Source organism: Rhinoderma darwinii, chromosome 4, assembly GCF_050947455.1.
Source record: "Rhinoderma darwinii isolate aRhiDar2 chromosome 4, aRhiDar2.hap1, whole genome shotgun sequence".
Lineage (NCBI taxonomy): Eukaryota > Metazoa > Chordata > Amphibia > Anura > Rhinodermatidae > Rhinoderma > Rhinoderma darwinii.
The window spans coordinates 218,779,415-218,800,721 of NC_134690.1; positions in this window are offsets into that span (position 1 = coordinate 218,779,415).

Consider the following 21,307-nt stretch of genomic DNA (forward strand, 5'->3'; position numbering starts at 1 on the left):
GTTGTCACAGCTCCTGTGAGTGCCGTACTATTCCGTCATGGAGTGCGAAAGATGCGCTCATCATGAAGGAATAGTCAAGGAGTGGGAAGGGGTTAAAACCTCTGTGTTTGCCCTTGAACGTTGTGGGGGAAAAACATTGGCACACATTTATTAATGCTATCTGATGATTAGAGAGCGTAAATTTAGGCACAAGATGCAATGAAATAAAGCACGTAACAATTTCAGTTTTCTTTGCAAAAACAGACTTTTGTTATTTTTATCAAAAAGATTCGATTAACATCAATAAAATGTAGATAATGGAATTTTTCTGTGGATTATAGATCTTGTGTGGAGACTCCACGAGGAGGGAGGATTGGTGCCAAATTCATTACAGTGGTGCATGCTGCGTGACCATTTTGGCGCATCTTGCATGAAATGTTAGACACTTTTCTCATCCTTATACCACTTTTGATTTGGCTTATTGTGCACCAAAATTTTGTGTTCGTTTTTTGGTGCATATTTGGTGCACATTGGCACAGTTTGATCCACGCTTCATTCTGGCAAAGCCACACCCTTTTTTGGAACACTTTTAAAAAGTGTCTAATGAGGTGCAAACATCAAAATTTACGTCAAAGTTTGGCACGTTTTTTGTCATTTTCTAGACCCAGTGCCCCAGTGACTTTCTGTTGTCTAGTTCCGCTTTGTAAGCTCCCTTTTGCACAGAAGATGTGAGATATGATACTACCCTGTCTCCTTTGGTTGGTGATCAAGTTGTTATGTTGCTATTGTAACCAATAATAAACATTTTGGGTAAAGTTGGGCTACTATATTTGTCCCAATGCCCCATTCCGAGGTATTATTTAGTTAAAGTAAATTTAAATGGACATTTTAGATCAAGTTATGCTTTACATTTATATTGTGTTACAGTTTAGGTTCTATTCAATGATGCTAGTAAAAGGGTTGAGACTGAGATAACCTTTCATGAGTTTTCATGGGAAAAATTGTTAATTAAATTGTACACATATATTGTGAGTATTATGGATGTCATCGGTGCTTCATGAGAATATGCCATAGATGATTGGATAATCCAGGGAAAAAATTAGAAAGATGATATTTACTATTACTAGCATACTGTTAGGCTGTATATACCTATTTATCTGAAAACCCCAGAAAAGGGTTGAGGGTGCTTCATAAGTATAGCGCAGTTGCATTGATAAATGTGCCCCAATATGAATTACAATGTATCATGGGTGAATTTACCTTTAAATATCAGATGGGGGTTGTGAGTTTCTAGGTATTAATTATGAATTATTATTATTATTATTATTATTATTATTATTATTATTATTATTATTATTATTATTATTAATATTAGTGAAGGACAAGTTAATGTTTGGATATTGTATGTGTAAGAAAAAATGAAACGCACCTATATTATATGTCCAATCTAACATCGCAATAAAAAGAACAATTCAGAGACACTTGGACTAGTGTTATCCATCCCTCAATAAAGCTATTTATGTGACTAGATGTATGCAGATTTCATTATTGGAGGACACCATTCTAATCATTGAAGATCTGTTTATTTTTATTTATAGTCCTAATTATCTAGCTATTGCCTTGCCCATTAAAAGATGCGTAATTCCCCTGGCTGTGGTTAGTCTCCATTTGCTGTAATGCCAATATTGCTTAGAGACCATGTAGATTCTTGTATATGGACTCTGTAATCTTTATTTTAGTATTATCGACATTTAAACATTAGGAAGCAGAAGCCTTTGTGATCTTAGTACACATGAAACGTAGACTCACCGAAATACAAAAATCCAGTCCAATGACAAAAGTACAAGGGGAACATAACACTGCTACCATTTATTTTCAGTTTCAAGTTTACAAAACTACTTATTACACTATGAAAAGACACAACACTCCACCATTTTCCTAACGTTATGGATTGATTGATTGATTGATTGATTGATTGATTGATTGATTGATTGATTGATTGATTGATTGATTGATTGAATGAATGGTGATACGATCATATACAAGATATTCAGATTCAAGTTTATTTCCAGTGATTCATAGATATATTGGAATATGGGGTGTGTAGCTCTCAGTCACCGTCTCTTCTGTCAGTTGATTGGCAGGGGTTTCAGGAGTTGGACCCCCAGCCAGGGCCGGCCTTTGGGTTGTGCGACCTGTGCCATTGCACAGGGCGCATCACTCCAGCAGGTGGAAGGGGCACTGGTTCACTTCCCCTGATTGTGTTGCTGAGGCATTCAGGCCTGGTGACTCTGTAGCTGCCTTTCCACCCGGGTGCTCCTTCTCTGCTCTTACCAGTGGCGTAACTACCGCCATAGCAGCCATAGCGGCTGCTATGGGGCCCACGGCCCGGTGGCGCTGCTGGCAGCCACTAGGGCTGCTACAGCGGTAGCGAAGCTACATTCAATAGTATCTGCGACCTTAGGAGGTAGCTCCATGCTCTGCCACTTACTAGGCTACTGGCTATTCAACATGCAGCCTATCAGGCGCAGAGAAATGATCCCTGCGCAGAACGATGTGGTGATGTCACTGAATCATGCCGGCCTACGCAAGGATCCCATCGGCATTGTGGAGCAGCCCTGTTCGTAGCCAGTGAGTATAATTTTTTGGTTTTATTTGTTTGGTGGGCACTGTCTACAAGTGGCTGGCGGGGGGCTGTATGGCAAGGGGTAGGTGGGGGGCTGTATGGCACTGTATACAAGGGGGAGGTGGGGGGCATTGTCTACAAGGAGGAAGTGGAGGGCTGTATGGCACTGTCTACAAGGGGGAAGTGGGGTTTGAATGGCGCGATCTACAAGTGGGAGGTGTTGGGGCTGTATGGCACTTTCTACAAGGTAGAGGTGGGTGGCACTACCTACAATGAGGAGGTGGGGGCACTATCTACAAGGGTGCTGTGTGGCAATATCTACAGAGGTGGTGTGACAGGCTCCCTGTGCAGACCGGTGTGGTGAAGTCACTGGATCACACCGGCCTATGCAAGGATCCCATCGGCATTGTGGAGCAGTCCTGTTCGTAGCCGATGAGTATAATATTTTTGTTTTATTTGTTTGGGGGACACTGTCTACAAGTGGGTGGTGGGGGTAGGGATCTGTATGGCTAGGGGGAGTGTGGGGGTATAGCACTGTCTACAAGGAGGACTGTATGGCAGAATTTACAGGGGGCTGTATGGCACTATCTATGGGAGGCTATATGGCATTATCTACTGGAGGGCAGTATGGCACTATCTACAGGGCTGCTGTATGTCACTATCTACAGAGGGGCTGTATGCCACTATCTACAGGAGGGCTGTATGGAAGAATATACAGGGGGGCTTTATGGCACAATCTAAAGGGGGGCACTATCTACAAGGGGGGGCTGTGTGTGGCACCCAGGGGAGGGGAGCAGGGACCCAGTCAAAAGTTGCTATGGGGCCCAGTGTTTCCTAGTTACGCCCCTAGCTCTCGTGCTAACGATGCCCTGAGACTGACACATGACGTGTCACATGACAATGCAACGTGTGTGTAATGGCAGGAAGGAGGTGAAGGGAAAGTGAGCCCTAATCTACCCACCGCCCTGTCCCTGCCTACTTGCAACGACCCGCCCTAGGCGACGAGGTACAACTGGGCGGCGGTCCCTACGCTGGCTAAGTGCACAGGAAGACAAACAGGGAACACGCAAGGGAAGGGGCAGTAGCCACGGAACGCCACGAGGAAACGGGGCGGCGAACGAACAGTCAGGACCAGGACGAAGTGAGTACACCCGAGCGGGCACGGAGACAGAAGCAAGCCAGGGCAAGCAAAGCAGGTCAAGCAGAACTGCAGCAAGGCAGAAGCACGGCAGAAGCAGGCTGGAGCAAGCAGCAGTGGGGCCAGGAATCCAAAAGAATTACAAGCACTGAGGGAGAGCACAGGGCAGGTAATAAAGGGCAGGGGGCGGAGCTAACTCCGAGAGACCAGGCCGCGATAGGCTCTCCCACTCCTGAGCCTGCCACCCTGGTTGGTGGGAGAAGGTGTCAGTTGAACAGGTCTGGCCTCAGGTGTGGATTGATTAATCCCAGGAGTGTAGCTAGATGAAGTACCTGGCAGATCCCTAACAGTACTCCCCCTTTTATGAGGGGCCACCGGACCCTTACTAAGGGGACCCGGTTTAGTGGGGAAGAGGAGGTGGAACCTCCTGATCAATACCCCAGCGTGAACATCACGGGCAGGTACCCAAGTCCTCTCCTCCGGCCCGTATCCTCTCCAATGGACCAGGTACTGGAGGGAGCCCTGGACCATCCTACTGTCCATAATCTTGGCCACCTCGAATTCCACCCCCTCAGGGGTGAGAACGGGAACAGGAGGTATCCTCGAGGGGGACCAGGAAGGGGAGCAGCGTTTAAGGAGGGAGGCATGGAAGACGTCATGTATGCGAAAGGATGGGGGGAGCTCCAGACGGAAGGATACAGGGTTGAGGACTTCAATGATCTTATAAGGTCCAATAAATCGGGGAGCAAACTTCCTGGACGGGACCTTAAGGCGCAAGTTCCTGGACGACAACCAGACCAAATCCCCGACGACAAACCGGGGGTTAGCAGAACGTCTACTATCCGCCTGAATCTTTTGTGCGCTCTGGGACGCCTCTAGGTTCTTCTGAACCTGGGCCCAGACAGTGCACAGTTCCCGATGAACCTCCTCTACCTCAGGATTATTGGAACAACCAGGGGAGACGGAGGAGAACCTAGGGTTAAACCCGAAATTACAGAAAAACGGGGAGACCCCTGACGAGTTACTGACCCGGTTATTCAGGGAAAATTCAGCAAGGGGAAGGAATGAGACCCAATCGAATTGACAGTCAGAGATGAAACACCTTAAATATTGTTCCAGGGATTGGTTGGTCCTTTCCGTTTGGCCATTGGTTTCGGGATGGAAGGCGGAGGAGAAGGACAGATCAATCTCCAACTTTTTACAAAAAGCTCTCCAAAATAAGGAAACAAATTGTACCCCTCTGTCAGAAACGATATTGACTGGGGCCCCATGGAGACGCAGGATGTGTTTCACAAACAAAGAAGCTAACGTCTTGGCGTTAGGTAGCTTCTTAAGGGGCACAAAGTGGCACATCTTGCTGAAGCGGTCGACTACCACCCACACCACCGACTTGCCCTGAGATGGAGGCAAATCGGTGATAAAATCCATGGAGATATGGGTCCAAGGTCTCTGGGGAATGGGCAAGGAACGTAGTAGGCCCGCAGGTCGGGACCTAGGGGTTTTGGACCTAGCGCAAACCTCACAAGCGGCGACGTAAGCCCTAACATCTTTAGGCAACCCAGGCCACCAATAGTTTCTGGTAATGAGGTGTTTGGTGCCCAAGATGCCAGGATGACCGGATAGAGCGGAGTCATGGTTTTCCCGGAGTACCCTCAGCCGGTATTGCAGGGGAACAAACAGTTTGTCCCCAGGGACGTTCCCGGGAGCTGCACCCTGATCAGCCGCGATATCAGAAGCTAAATCAGAATCCGTGGCAGAGACGATTATACCAGGGGGTAAAATACAAGCGGGATCCTTCTCGGAAGGAGGATTGGCCATGAAACTACGTGACAGAGCGTCAGCCTTAATATTCTTGGACCCAGCCCTATAGGTAACCAATAAATTAAATCTGGTAAAGAATAGTGCCCACCGAGCTTGTCTAGGATTAAGCCTCCGGGCCGATTCTAGGAAAACCAGATTCTTGTGATCCGTAAGGACCGTTACCTGGTGTCTGGCCCCCTCCAGGAAGTGCCGCCACTCCTCAAAAGCCCATTTAATGGCTAGAAGTTCGCGGTTGCCAATATCATAGTTACTCTCCGTGGGCGAAAACTTCCTAGAGAAGTAAGCACAGGGGCGGAGATGGGTGAGGGAGCTGGTACCCTGGGACAGGACGGCCCCCACTCCCACCTCGGAAGCGTCAACCTCCACAATAAATGGCTCCTCTTGGTTGGGCTGAATCAGCACGGGGGCCGAGATAAAGCACTTCTTGAGAGTCTCAAAGGCCTGGACGGCCTCAGGGGGCCAATGGAGGACATCGGCACCCTTGCGGGTAAGGTCCGTAAGAGGCTTAGCGACGACCGAGAAGTTGGCAATAAATCTCCTGTAATAGTTGGCGAACCCTAAAAAACACTGTAACGCCTTAAGGGAGGCAGGTTGGACCCATTCCGCCACAGCTTGAACCTTGGCAGGGTCCATGCGGAATTCATGAGGAGTGAGGATTTGCCCTAAAAATGGTATCTCCTGTACCCCAAAGACACATTTTTCAGTCTTAGCAAACAGATTATTCTCCCGAAGGACCTGGAGCACCTTCCTGACATGCTCCACGTGGGAGGACCAGTCCTTGGAAAACACCAGTTTGTCATCAAGGTACACAACAAGAAAATTACCCAGGTACTCTCTCAGGATTTCATTAATAAAATTCTGGAAGACAGCAGGGGCATTACACAACCCAAAGGGCATGACCAGGTATTCGAAATGACCCTCGGGTGTGTTGAACGCAGTTTTCCACTCATCCCCCTCTTTGATGCGGATAAGGTTATATGCCCCCCGTAGATCGAACTTAGAAAACCATTGGGCTCCCTGAACCTGATTAAAAAGATCCGGAATCAAAGGAAGTGGGTACTGGTTCCTTACGGTGACCTTATTCAGGTTACGATAATCAATGCACGGCCTAAGACCACCATCCTTCTTCCCCACGAAGAAGAAGCCAGCACCTACAGGAGAAGTCGAGGGGCGAATGAAACCCTTGGCCAGGCATTCTTGGATATACTCCCTCATCGCTTCACGTTCAGGACATGAAAGATTAAATATCCTCCCCTTAGGAAGCTTGGCACCAGGCACCAAATCGATAGCGCAATCGTAATCTCTATGGGGGGGCAACACCTCGGAGGCCTCCTTAGAAAACACATCGGCGAAGTCCTGAACAAACTCAGGAAGCGTGTTTACCTCCTCCCGGGGAGAAATAGAGTTAACAGAAAGACATGACATAAGACATTCATTACCCCATTTGGTGAGATCCCCAGTATTCCAATCAAATGTGGGATTATGCAACTGCAACCAGGGAAGACCTAATACCAGATCAGACGATAATCCCTGCATCACCAGTACAGAGCACTGCTCCAAATGCATGGAGCCAACCAGGAGTTCAAAAACAGGAGTATGCTGAGTAAAATAACCATTAGCAAGGGGTGTTGAGTCGATTCCTACTACAGGGATAGGATAAGGTAAATCAATACAAGGCATCTTTAGAGACATAGCAAATTCCACAGACATGATATTAGCAGATGAGCCAGAATCCACGAAAGCACTGCCCGTGGCAGACCGGCCAGCAAACGAGACCTGAAAGGGAAGCAAAATTTTATTGCGTTTCACATTAACGGGAAATACCTGTGCGCCCAAGTGACCTCCCCGAAGATCACTTAGGCGCGGAAGTTTTCCGGCTTCTTATTCTTGCGCCTGGGACAGGTGTTCAGTAGATGCTTGTCGTCCCCACAGTAGAAGCAGAGACCATTCATTCTGCGAAACTCCCTACGTTGTCGAGGGGACATGGAGGCCCCGAGTTGCATAGGTACCTCCGAGTCCTCCGTGGAGGGGCGAGGAGACGGGACCTCGGGGGGAATCGCAGAAAAGTCAGAGGGGAGCACACTGAAGCGTTCTAGCTGACGTTCCCTGAGACGTCGGTCAAGTCGTACTGCTAGGGCCATAACCTGGTCAAGGGAGTCAGGCGAGGGGTAGCTAACCAGCAGATCCTTCAGGGCGTCAGATAATCCTAACCTAAACTGGCACCTTAGGGCCGGATCGTTCCACTGAGAAGCTACGCACCACTTCCTAAAATCAGAACAGTATTCCTCAACCGGTCTTCTACCCTGACGTAAGGTCACCAGCTGACTCTCGGCTAAAGCAGTCCTGTCAGTCTCGTCGTAAATGAGTCCGAGGGCAGAGAAAAAACGATCAACAGAGGAAAGTTCAGGGGCATCAGGAGTCAAGGAGAAGGCCCACTCTTGGGGCCCTTCCTGGAGTCGGGATATGATGATACACACCCGCTGGTTCTCGGAACCTGAGGAGTGGGGCTTTAGGCGGAAATACAGTCTGCAACTCTCCCGGAAGGAGAGAAACGTCTTACGGTCCCCTGAAAACCGGTCAGGTAACTTGAGGTCGGGTTCTAGAGGTGAGGTGAGGGGTACTACTAAAGCAGCGTCACCCTGATTGACCCTTTGGGCCAGGGCCTGGACCTGTAGGGAGAGGCCCTGCATCTGCTGGGTCAGGGTCTCAAGGGGGTCCATGATAGCGTCAGCGTAGGAGAAATGGTAGACTAGGTAAGGGCTTGTAATTATGTAATGGCAGGAAGGAGGTGAAGGGAAAGTGAGCCCTAATCTACCCACCGCCCTGTCCCTGCCTACTTGCAACGACCCGCCCTAGGCGACGAGGTACAACTGGGCGGCGGTCCCTACGCTGGCTAAGTGCACAGGAAGACAAACAGGGAACACGCAAGGGAAGGGGCAGTAGCCACGGAACGCCACGAGGAAACGGGGCGGCGAACGAACAGTCAGGACCAGGACGAAGTGAGTACACCCGAGCGGGCACGGAGACAGAAGCAAGCCAGGGCAAGCAAAGCAGGTCAAGCAGAACTGCAGCAAGGCAGAAGCACGGCAGAAGCAGGCTGGAGCAAGCAGCAGTGGGGCCAGGAATCCAAAAGAATTACAAGCACTGATGGAGAGCACAGGGCAGGTAATAAAGGGCAGGGGGCGGAGCTAACTCCGAGAGACCAGGCCGCGATAGGCTCTCCCACTCCTGAGCCTGCCACCCTGGTTGGTGGGAGAAGGTGTCAGTCGAACAGGTCTGGCCTCAGGTGTGGATTGATTAATCCCAGGAGTGTAGCTAGATGAAGTACCTGGCAGATCCCTAACAGTGTGTGTCAGTGCAGAGCCGGGCCAGAACAGAGAAGGACTCAGGAGCACCCCGACGAGTGGTGAGCAAAATCAACTACAACTCGGTGCCCGGGTCTCCAGGCTGCAAGGCAGCCATTATTTATACAGAACTATTAAATTACACAGTGGGGATATAAGGGGGCTGTTGGGGGGCTGTATACTGTGTGCAGTGGCCATAATTATACTGTGTGACAGTGGGGACACAAGGTGGCCATTATATTGTGTGTGGGGTGGCATCAGGGTGCATTATTTACACTATGTGGTGGTCACAAGGAGGCATTATACTGTATGGGGGTCACTAAAATGCATTATGCTGTGTTAGAGAACTAAAGGGGGACATTATACTTTGTGGGGGCACTAAAGTGTGGAATTATACTGTGTACACTAAAAGTGGCATTATATTGTGTGTGGGCACTTGGGGGACATTACACTGTGGACAGGCACTAAAGGGTGCATACTGTGTAGGTGCACTTTGGGGACATTATACTTTGTGTGGGAGCTAAAGGGGGAATTATACTGTGGGGCACTAAAGAAGGCATTATACTATGTGGGGGCACTTAGGGGACATTATACTGTGTTGTGGCCACTAAGGGGGCATTATACTGTGTGGGGGCCACTAAGGGGACATTATACTGTGTGGGCACACTTAGAGGACAAAACATTGTGTCCTTAAAGGGGTTATAATATATTATATTATTAACCCCTTCCCGACTTTTGACGTATCAATACGCCAAAGTCGGGTAGGGAAAGTATGGAACGGGCTCACGGAGTAAACCCGCTCCATACGATGCCGGTGTTGGCTGTATGTTACAGCCGAGACTTCAGAGTAAGCGATCCCGCTCGTTTAACTTGTTAAATGCTGCGGTCAATACCGACCGCAGCATTTAAATCGTTAGAAAGAGGGGACGGCCCCCTCTAACAGCTCATCGAGTCCCCCGCAACGCAATCGCGGGAGGCGATGGTTGCTATGGCTGCCTGGGGGCCTAATGAAGACCCCCAGGACCGCCATATTTGTGCTCCTTAATAGAAGCCTGTCAAAATCACGATATACTGCAATACATTAGTATTACAGTATATCGTGCGAACGATCTAACGATCGCTGGTTGAAGTCCCCTAGGGGCCTAATAAAAAAAGTAAAAATTTCATGTAAAAAAAAATCAAAAGTTAAAAAAAAATACCTTTTCCCATTTCCCCCCTAGATCATAGTAAAAAAATAAAATAAACATAATTGGTATTGCCGCGTCCGTAAAAGTCTGAACTATGACAACATATCATTATTTAACCCACACCGTAAACGCCGTAAAAAAATTGTAAACGCCAGAATCTCTATTTTTTGGTCACCTCATCTCCTACAAAAGATGAAATAAAAAGTGATCAAAACGTTGCATTTACACCAAAATTGTATTATTGAAAACTACAGCTTATCCCGCAGAAAATAAGCCCTCATACCACTTAATCGACGGAAAAATAAAAAAGTTATGGCTCTTGGAATTTGGCGACACAAAATGAATTTTCTTTTTCACACTTAGGTTTTTTTTTTTGTTTTTTTGTTTTTTTTAAATTTTATTTCTGTTGTTCAATACAATATAAAATTCCATACAAATAAGGAATAAAGAAAATACAACTATACACGTATTACACTTAGGTTTTTACTTGTAAAAGTAGTAAAATATAGAAAAAAAACTATATATATTTGGTATCGCCGTAATTGTATTGACCCACAGAATAAAGTTAATATGTTTTAATCGCACAGTGAATTCCGTAAAAATGACATGCAAAAAACAATGGAGGAATCGCTGTTTTTTTTCATTTTCTACCCCACAAATTTTTTTTTTTCCCATTTCCTATTACATTATATGGCACAATAAATGGTGCTACCAAAAACTACAACTCGTCCCACAAAAATCAAGTCCTCATAGGACTATATCGACGGAAAAATAAAGAAGTTATGGCTTTTGAAAGGTGGGGAGGAAAAAACGAAAATGAAAATCTGAAAAAGGGCTGCGGCGGGAAGGGGTTAAATATTATTATTATACTGTATGGGGCAGCTATGGGGGCATTATACTGTATGGGGGCACTAAAGGGGCATTATACTATGTGGGGACAATATAATGTGTGGAGGCACTTAGGGGACATTATACTGTGGGGGGCCACTAAAGGGGGCATTATACGGTGTGGGGGCACTATAAAGGACATTATACTATGTGGGCCATTAAAAAGGGCACTATACTGTGGGGGGCAGTATACTTTTTTATGGGGCATTTTTTTCATAATGGGGTGGGGCACCGAAAGAACATTTTGCACGGGGCGCCATCTATGCTAAGGTTGGCCCTGCCCCCACCCATCTGATGTTGATGAGGTATCCTAAGGATAGGCCATCAATATAAAGTCCCTTGAGAACCCCTTTAAGAGGAACACACAATAAGTTAACAAGGAAATTAGATTATTGCTTGGTTACTAGAAATGAGTAAATGGATTTGCCTGTTACACAGGGGCAGTGAGACTTTTACAAAAAAACTAGAAAAAGAGTAACACTTATAGATACAAGATTCAGTTTAAACAGATACATGTTTTTCTGACAAATGACATAATTCTGGCTGTGTGCAGCCACCACTAGGGGAAGCTAAAAGCATATGGATTTATACAACTAATATCAAGCTGAATGTAACCTGTAAAAATATGTATGTAGTGAACTTATCCTAGTGATGGCTGCAGGCAGGGGCGTAACTAGGAAAGACTGGGCCCCTTAGCAAACTTTTGACTGGACCCCCCCCCTTGTAACCAACACCCCCCGAGCCCCCACATCCCCTGCCCTCCCGACAATGAACATTTATCAGTTCTGTGTGCAATGTAAAAATACAGCTAGGCCACCAGTGTACTCTAATTAACCTTTAATTACAGGGTTACAAAAATTGTAACAAACAGTTAAACACGGATATAATAACATTTGTTACCACTTAATTATGTTGTTCCATAATCACAATAGTTATTAAAGAAACTGACCCGAAATTAAAGCACCGGGACACCCCCCCCCCTTGTAGATAGTGCCGCATACCCCCCTTGTAGATAGTGCCACACACAACCCCCTTGTAGATAATGCCACACACAACCCCCTTGTAGATAGAGCCACACATAACCCCCCTTGTAGAGAGTGACACACACAGCCCCCTTTTAGATAGTGCCACACACAACCCCCTTTGTATATAGCGCCACACACAACCCCTCTTGGAGATAGTGCCACATACCCCCCTTGTAGATAGTGCCACATATCCCTCCACATGTAAATAGTGCCACATACGCCCCCACATGTAGATAGTGCCACATGTAGTGCCACACACAACCCCTTGTACATAGTACCACCCCAGACAAATGAAAAAAAAACGTATACTTACCTAGCCCTGTTCCAGCGATGAACGGAGCTGCCGCACACCCTCCTTTAGCAGCCTGAGACTGGACCCTTGCGTAGGATGGCAGTGAAATCATCGCGCCATCATGTGTAGCGATCCTGTCCCAGCGCCTTAAAGGCTGCAGGCATATCACTCAACTTTCAAGTAACCCAAAGAGGGACAAGTTTTTTCCCTTTTAAGCCATGCCTCGAATCCCGCCCAATCCTCACATACACACCCCCGGTTCAGCCCACACAGTATCATGCTCCCATAGTGCCTCGAACACAGTATAATTCCAAATAGCTCCCCCATACAGTATAATGCCCATTAGCTGCCCCATACAGTATAATGCTACCACAGCTGCCCCATATACTATAATGCCCCCATAGATGCACCCATACAGTATAAAGCCCCCATAGATGCTCTTATACAGTATAATGCCCCCATATCTGCCCCATACAGTATATGCCCCTTTAGCTGCCACCATACAGTATAATACCGCCTTGGCTGCCCCCATACAGTATAATGCCCCCCTAGCTGCCCCTAGTGCCAGTGCCCATGTAGATAGTGCCACAGTGCCCATGAAGATAGTGCCATACAGTATAATGCCCACACAGATGCCCCCATACAGCATAATTCCCCCATAGCTGCCCCATACAGCATAATGCTCTCACAGCTTACCCCTACAGTATAATGCCCCATTGCTGCTCTCATACAGTATAATGCCCCATAGATGCTCTTATACATTATAATGCCCCCATATCTGCCCCATACAGTATATGCCCCTTTAGCTGCCACCATACAGTATAATACCGCCTTGGCTGCCCCCATACAGTATAATGCCCCCTTAGCTGCCCCTAGTGCCAGTGCCCACGTAGATAGTGCCACAGTGCCCATGAAGATAGCGCCACACCCTCTTAAAGATAGTGTCAACCCCCCTCCTGTAGGTAGCGAAACCCTGAGTACCCTAGACTACAAGAGGGGTCCAGCCCCCTGCTTCTATGCCTGAGCGTTGTTGATGTTTCCTAGTTTGTCTATGTGATGGCCTCCTAGTGTTTTTCCTGTTCCTGTACCTGTTCCAGTTCCTGTTCCTTTACCTGTTCGAGTTCCTGTTCCTGTTCCTTGCATTCCATATCATCCTGGTCTAGCACTGTGCTGTGCCAAAGTCGTGTTGTGTTGTATCCACGTCTGACCTGCTTCACCTCGCCTGACGTCTACCTGCTGCTGCCTAGTCCCAGCCGAGCCTGCCCTGCTGCTGTCTGAGCTGCCACAGGTACCTATACGAACTATAGACTTTCACCTGCTCCCTGTTGGCCAGCTGCCTTACCGCCGAGGCGGTACGGCCCAGTGGGTCCACAGACCCTTCGTGACAGTCTGCAGGCTTAACGTGGCCTGTAGCCTAGTAAGCGGCAGAGCAGAGCTAGCTCCCTGCTCTGCGACAGAATTCAATTGAATCTGCATCCTAAGGATACAGATACAATTGAACGTGGCAGTCGTCTGGGGCACCGGATGGCCGGTGCTAGTGATGCCATCGGGAATGAGGGGACATGTGCCGCCCGGCACATAATGTTATGCCGCGGGCCCCGTAGCAGCAGATATAGCTGTTACAGCGATAGTTACGCCACTGGCTGCAGATAGTTGCTATTACTGTGTCATTGTTAAGTAGTTCATTGCTGTGCCCTGTCCCACCACGGGCCCCGTATCAGTTGCATGCCCTACTTCTATGATAGGCACTATTGCTCTCTAAACAGAGCCCTTGGCTAGTTCATACTGTGAATTTTGATGGAGTTTTTGATGTTTGTTTGTTTGTTTTCTAGCCAAAACTAGAAGTCAATCATAAGCAGAAGAAACATATAAAGAAAAGCCTATACACAGAAATGACAATACAGATTTTAAAATGATGCCTGATTAGTTTTATATTTATATTTCCTGTATCTTCTCCAATGTTGACATTATATATTATTGTATTACTATTATTATATATTACTAGTAGCACTGGCCTTTATTTCCCCTTGCTGTATAATGCTTTTCCAAATATTTAGCATTATTTCCTTGCTATTTCATTACATGACATTCGTTTATGTTGCTCATGGAAAAGATTACAACACTTATAATCAGGTATGTACATTTTATCACACTATATCACACCATAGTGAATAAAATATAACATATTTATGAACTGCTTTTGATCTAATGATCTCTTGTATTTATCTATAAAGGTGTAGGTCTCCCTCTTGTGTACTGCAGTGGCCTTACATTGAGAAAGCTCAGATTTAACCCCTTGGAGGCTCAGACAATTATTTTTTTTTCATTCTCATCTTTCTGACCCACCTTCCAAAAAATATTCTTTATGGGGTGTAATTGTCAAAAAAAACAGTGATTCCGCCATAGTTTTTTTCGTTTTTACGCCGTTTACCGTGCGGTGAAAAAAATTTGTTTTGTGTTGCTATATTTTGAGAGCCATAACTATTTTATTTTTCCATCTATTGAGCGGTGTGAGATTTTTTGCAGGGCGTGCAATTGTTTTTATCGGTATAATTTAGGGGTACATGTGACTTTTTGATTACTTTTTATTCCAGGAGGAGTGTTGTTCTTAAAATTTAAATGTAAGATCAGATAAGATTAATCAATTACATAAATGGGAAGAGCTTTGGGGTCTCTGAAACTGATGTGAAGGAGAATGGTTGTCTTTTTTTTCTCTGGATCTGGAGTGATCATTGAATAGACTGTAATACTTAGGGTATGTGCACACGTAGTGACCAAAAACGTCTGAAAATACAGAGCTGTTTTCAAGGGAAAACAGCCCCTGATTTTCAGACGTTTTTTGAGCAACTCGCGTTTTTCGCGGCGTTTTTCGCGCTGTTTTCGCTGCGTTTTTTACGTCCGTTTTTGGAGTTGTTTTCATTGGAGTCTATGAGAAAACAGCTCCAAAAACGTCCAAAGAAGTGTCCTGCACTTCTTTTGACGAGGCTGTATTTTTACGCGTCGTCGTTTGACAGCTGTCAAACGACGACGCGTAAATGACAAGTCGTCTGCACAGTACGTCGGCAAACCCATTCAAATGAATGGGCAGATGTTTGCCGACGTATTGGAGCCCTATTTTCAGACGTAAAACGAGGCATAATACGCCTCGTTTACGTTTGAAAATAGGTTGTGTGAACCCAGCCTTACTGTTAATACTGTAATACTGTTAAAGGCAGGGCTTAATAGGAGTGCAAAGATGGCAGACCTGAGGACCTTCATTATGCCTCCAGGCTGCCATAACAACCATAACAACCATCAGCTCACCGAGGTTGCGCTGCAGGGGGGGAATAGGCTTCCGAGTTTGCTGCCTCCCTTAGATGACTTAGATGCTGCGGTTGCTATTGGCCACGGCACAGTGGCGTAACTACCGTGGTAGCAGCCGTAGCGGCCCGCGGCTTGAGGGGGCCCATGCCGCAAGCCGACATGCCCCCCCCCCTTATGCCCGGTGGCGCCGCTAGCAGCCGTTATGGCTGCTACAGCGGTAGCGCCGCTACTATGGGGCCCGCGCCGCCGAGCCTCCAACAAGTATGTGCCGGGCGACACAGGCCATCTCATGACTGTAGGCGTCGCTAGCCCTGGAGGGGGCCCCGGTGCTAGCAACAGCCAAATACATGCATTAGCGCTGAATGCCCGACCATTCAGCGCCTTACAATGATGCTGATTGGCTTCCGTGCTTGAAAGGTGCTGATTGACGGGGCAAGTCATTCTGCCCCGCCAATCAGCGTCATTGGACGACGCTCGTTCAGCTGCAGCAGACCCGCTCAGAAGAGAGCAGATCTGCATCTCCAGCAAACAGGAACGGGATCATGTGAGTATGTAAAGATTTTGGGTTTTTTTCTCATAAAACTGTGTGGCATTATATATAGTGGGGGCTCTATCTACAGGGGGGTCATCTTTATGTGGGCCACTATATACAGGGGGGGGTCTATATGTGGGGATGTGGGGCACTAGCTACAGGGCGTGGTCTATATGTGGGGATGTGGGCCGCTATATACAGGGGGGTCTATATGTGGGCCACTATCTACAGGGGGGGTCTATATGTGAGGCACTATCTACAGGGTGGTCTACATGTGGGGCACTATATACAGGGGGAACTATGGAACTATATGTGAGACACTATACAGGGGTAGGCTATATGTAGAGCACTATCTATAGGGGAGCTATATTTTACGGCACTTTCTATAGGGGTGGGCTATATGTGGGACACTATCTATAGGGGAAGCTATATGTAGGGCAGCACGGTGGCTCAGTGGTTAGCACTATTGCCTTGCAGCTCTGGAGTCCATATGTGGGCACTATCTACAGAGGGTTGTATGTGGGACACTATCTACAGGGGCTTCTATGTAGGTCACTATCTACAGTGGGCTAAGGGGGCATTATCTACAGGGGGCACGGTGTGTGTGTGTGTGTGTGTGTGTGTGTGTGTGTGTGTGTGTGTGTGTGTGTGTGTGTGTCAGTGTGTGTGTCAGTGTATGGTACTATTATAATCAGGGACACAGTCTATGGCGCTTTTATAGTTAGAGGTGCAATGTATGGTGCTTTATTATATTTAGAGGGTTTGAGAATTTTAACTTCGTTTATAGGTGCAGAAATGTTTTAAAAGTGAGAAGCTGAAGACATCTGAGCGGAAAACTGCAGAAATGGGTCATGGCCAGTAGAAATCCAACATAGAGGTCTGGACAGGAGGGAGAAGAAAAGAACTAGAATCTGAGATGTCACCGGTGAGTCACTTAATGAAAATGTTTATTCTGCCTCTAATCAGTATTGTAGTCACTGTATGATCTGCAGCGAGATGATGAGTGGTATGATTTTTTTTGTGAAACAGCATCTCCCAGCAAATCCTTACCATTGTTCGGGCCATGCTGGGAGCTGTAGTTTTACACCGTACAAACCTATACGGCTGGGGTTGCACTAAATTGAGCTGGTGTTTGTTCTGGTGTTGTATATATGTACTGATCTTGGTTCTGATGCTGTATGTAAGTACTGAGCTTGGTTCTGGTGCTGTATATACGTATGATATTGGTTTTGGTGCTGTGTATATATGTAATGAGTTTGGTTCTGGTGCTGTGTATATATATATATATATATATATACATATATATATATATATATATATATGTACTGAGTTTGGTTCTAGTGCTGTATTTATGTACTGAGCTTTGTTCTAGTGCTGTATTTATGTACTGATCTTGGTTGTTGTACTGTATTTATGTACTGAGCTTGGTTGTGGTACTGTATATATGTATGAGCTTGGATCTGGATCTGTAATTATATAGCATATATTTATAATTACAAAATTGCAGGGCAGATGGAATTGTTCTCAATTCATTGTATATTTCATGGGAATCTGTCAGGTAGTTTTAAACCCTTGAACCGCCACCATGCGGTAATACAGCACCTGACAATATTTCCAAACATTCCCTTGTATGTTTTTTTCAGATGCAGTAAAATCCTTAAAATCCACTTTTAAAACAGCGCACTCTATCTGCTAATTACTCATTAGAGGCTCATGGGGCGGTGCCGCTATCCTGAAGAGTCAAATAGTGCTGCCTCCAAACCCACCTTTCCATGTTTGAGTGACATCTCCCTGGCTGATACAATTTTCTGAGATGCGCCATTGCCTTGTGGCAGTATACACAAGGGGGGCTGTGTGGCACTATACACAAAGGGGGGCTGTATGGCACTATACACAAGGGGGAGCTGTGTGGCACTATGCACAAGGCGGAGCTGTGTGGCACCATACACAAGGGACAGCTGTGTGGCACTATACACAAGGGGGAGCTGTGTGGCACTATACACATGGGGGAACTGTATGGCACTATTTACAAGGGGGAGGGATGTGGCTCTATCTACAGGGGGCTGAGTGTGGCGCAATCTACAGGGGTCTGTGTGTGGCACTTTCTACTAAGGGGGGGCTGTGCTGCACTTTCTACTAAGGGGGGCTGTGTGGCACTATATACAAGGTAGGGGGCTGTGTGACACTATATACAGTGGGAGCTGTATAGCGCTATATTCAGTAGGGGCATTATGGCGATATCTACAGGGGGCTGTATGGCACTATCTACAAGGGGGAGGTGGGGGCGCTATCTACAAATGGGGTGTGACACTGTCTATAGGTGGGGCTATATAGCACTGTCTACAGGGGGGCTGTATGGCACATTCTACAGGAGGCACTATTTATAAGGGGGGCTGCTTGTGGCACACAGGGGGGGGGCCCCGGTCAAGAGATTGCTATGGGGCCCAGTCTTTCCTAGTTACGCCCCTGCCACGGCATCTAAGTTGTTAAATGGCTGGGATTGGAGTTGTCTCTGATCCCAGGCATGGCAGTGAATCGTTGGCTGTATGCTTAGCCAGTGAGCCCGCTCCATACTCCCCCTTGCTGTCACGTACAGTTACATTGCATGTTGCCAAGGGGTTAAAGGAAAAATTCCAGTCACCACAAATTGTTACTTCGATGATAGTCGTGTATCCTGCTAGTCTGTTGGGCCAAAAGGCCCCTCTGCCACATAAGAAGATACCAGTATTATAAATGGCACTAGGTAGGAGGGGGGGTTCTGTTACAAATTTTGCATTGGGACCCAGGATCTTCAAATTAGGCACAGAAAGAAGGCACTGTGGCTGTCGCTATTATGAGAGCGAAGTTTCTATCATTGCAATGGAGCACGGTGCTAGTCACTGTCATGGGTGCACTGTAGCTGCTATGAATGGGAGGGCACTGTGACTTTTTTTGTTATGGGAGCACATTGTGACTTTCACTATTATGGGGTGCTCGTATTGTCAATGTTATGGGGCTCTGTGGCTGAGAGTATGGGGATATGAATAGGGGGCCCATTTATCATGTTTCTCTTTATAATATAGAATTGCTATTAGGCCCTGTTCACAATGAATTTTTTTGCATGCAGAAAAAATCTGCCTCAGAATTCTTTCAGGAATTTTGAGGCAGATTTTGAACTGCCTGCGCTTTTTTTTTAGCGTTTTTCACAGATTTTTTTCTGCCTCTCATTGATTCAATGGGATGTCAGAGGAGAAAACCGTGGCAAGAAAGGACATGACGCTTTTTTTTTTCCCGTGAGCGGCCATAAGCCACCCGGGGAAAAAAACACTCTGCCTCCCATTAAAATCAATGATGGGCGATTTCGTCAGATTTTTGCCACCGATTTTGACGTTGTTTCTGTGTCAAAATCAGCGCCAAAAACGTTGTGAACTGGGCCTTAGGCTCACCAAATGTGCACTTAATTTTCAATGATACAGCAAGGGGGAAACTGTTAACAACATCTTTCCATTGTAATTACTCCTTTTTTTAAGCAGTGGACCAAGTATGTTTAAGCTGAGGGAAGGGGCAGCAGCAGATTGGTTAGCTCTGGAGTTCTTCATCTTTCAATTCCGCTACTTTAGCATAGATTACTTTACATTTCCATTAGCTGAGATCCATTATACTAACAATTCTATGTTTCATGGTGGACAAGCCTTCTGTTTTCTTCCTCGGGCTGTTTTGCTTTTTAGTGGAAACAGTCGTAGTCTGATGATGTCATCAATAGCGCGTTATTTCAATCCCACTGACAACTTTTATTTTCATACTTGCAGTAAAGTGAAATAGGGGTTATTATAAGCTTTGTTGAGCCCTCTTTACAATCAACTTTACTATAGAGAAATGTTTTCTACACTTTTTCCATAAGGGTAAATAAACATATAAGAAATATGTTCTATATTCTACAAAACCCCATGGGATGTATTGCATGTAACACTAAAACAAAAATATGAGTTGCCACTGTCAGATCCTTATCTTTGATGTCCTTTATATGTGAATATTTTTCCCTTAAATATATTTTGCATGAGCCTTTAGAATTGAAAATTCTTTGTCCAGCATAATCCATGTTGAAATGAATGATACATGTGAGTTTATTTTCATGTGTCTATTGAATATTCAGAGATCAGAGCTGAATTCATACAAGTCATTAAACATAAGTATGACTTAAAAAAAACATATATGTTTTGGCTTTACAAGCATCTGCAGACATAATTTACAGAGGACAGCAAATAGGGATATATTTTGAAATATGGACAAGAAAAAATTAAAATGCAATAGCATACTGCCATCTTCAGGTGGGCTGTGGAATAAAACCTCACAGATCCAATTATGTTTGTTTTATGGCATTAAGAATGTTAGAAAGGAGAGCACAGAGGAGGATGTTGCAGAAGTCTAGGTGGAACATGATAAGGACAAGCTTTTTTGTTGACAAAGAGTTGACGAAAATGCGGATTTGAGAAATGTTTTTGAGATGGAGGCAGCAGGAGGTGTTAAGAACTTGGAAGTGTGTTCTGGACGACAAGGCAGAATCAAAAGTTCGAGACAGTGTGCTTGTGAGACTGGGAAAAATTTGTTGCCATTCATTTTAAAAGTTCTAGTAGGAATGTTGAATGACATAGACAGATGATGAGTTCAATTTTGTTTAAGTTCTTTTTTTAGGATGTGATTGAAGAAAAAATAAATTTAACACACTGAAAATATTTTTTTTTTTGCAGAAAGCACACTAGGTTAGGTCTCCTACCCTTCAATCAGCAGAAGAGTCATAATTAGCAGCATCAAAGTAATTAGCACTCACTTAATTAATTAACAAACTAAGCATCAATCAGTCACTCAATAAGATCCCACTGCAACCTCAGCGTTACACATTATTATTCTTTTTGCGAAAAACATGGGCAGGAAAATATTGCTTTTCGGTGAGTAAAATTGACTTCTTTCTTATAGTCCTCTTGAAGCACGCTGGGACCAAGTAACCAGACAAAAAGGGGTGGGTATTTTGGACACAGCTTCACTAACCACTCTGATGCGGCGGGATCAGGACCACAAGAAAAATCCATACTATAATGTCTGATGAGCTATTAGCTGAAGACCAAGATGCTTCTTGACAGATCTCATCAAAGGAGACTTGAGGCAATTCAGCCCAGGAAACTGACACAGATTTCG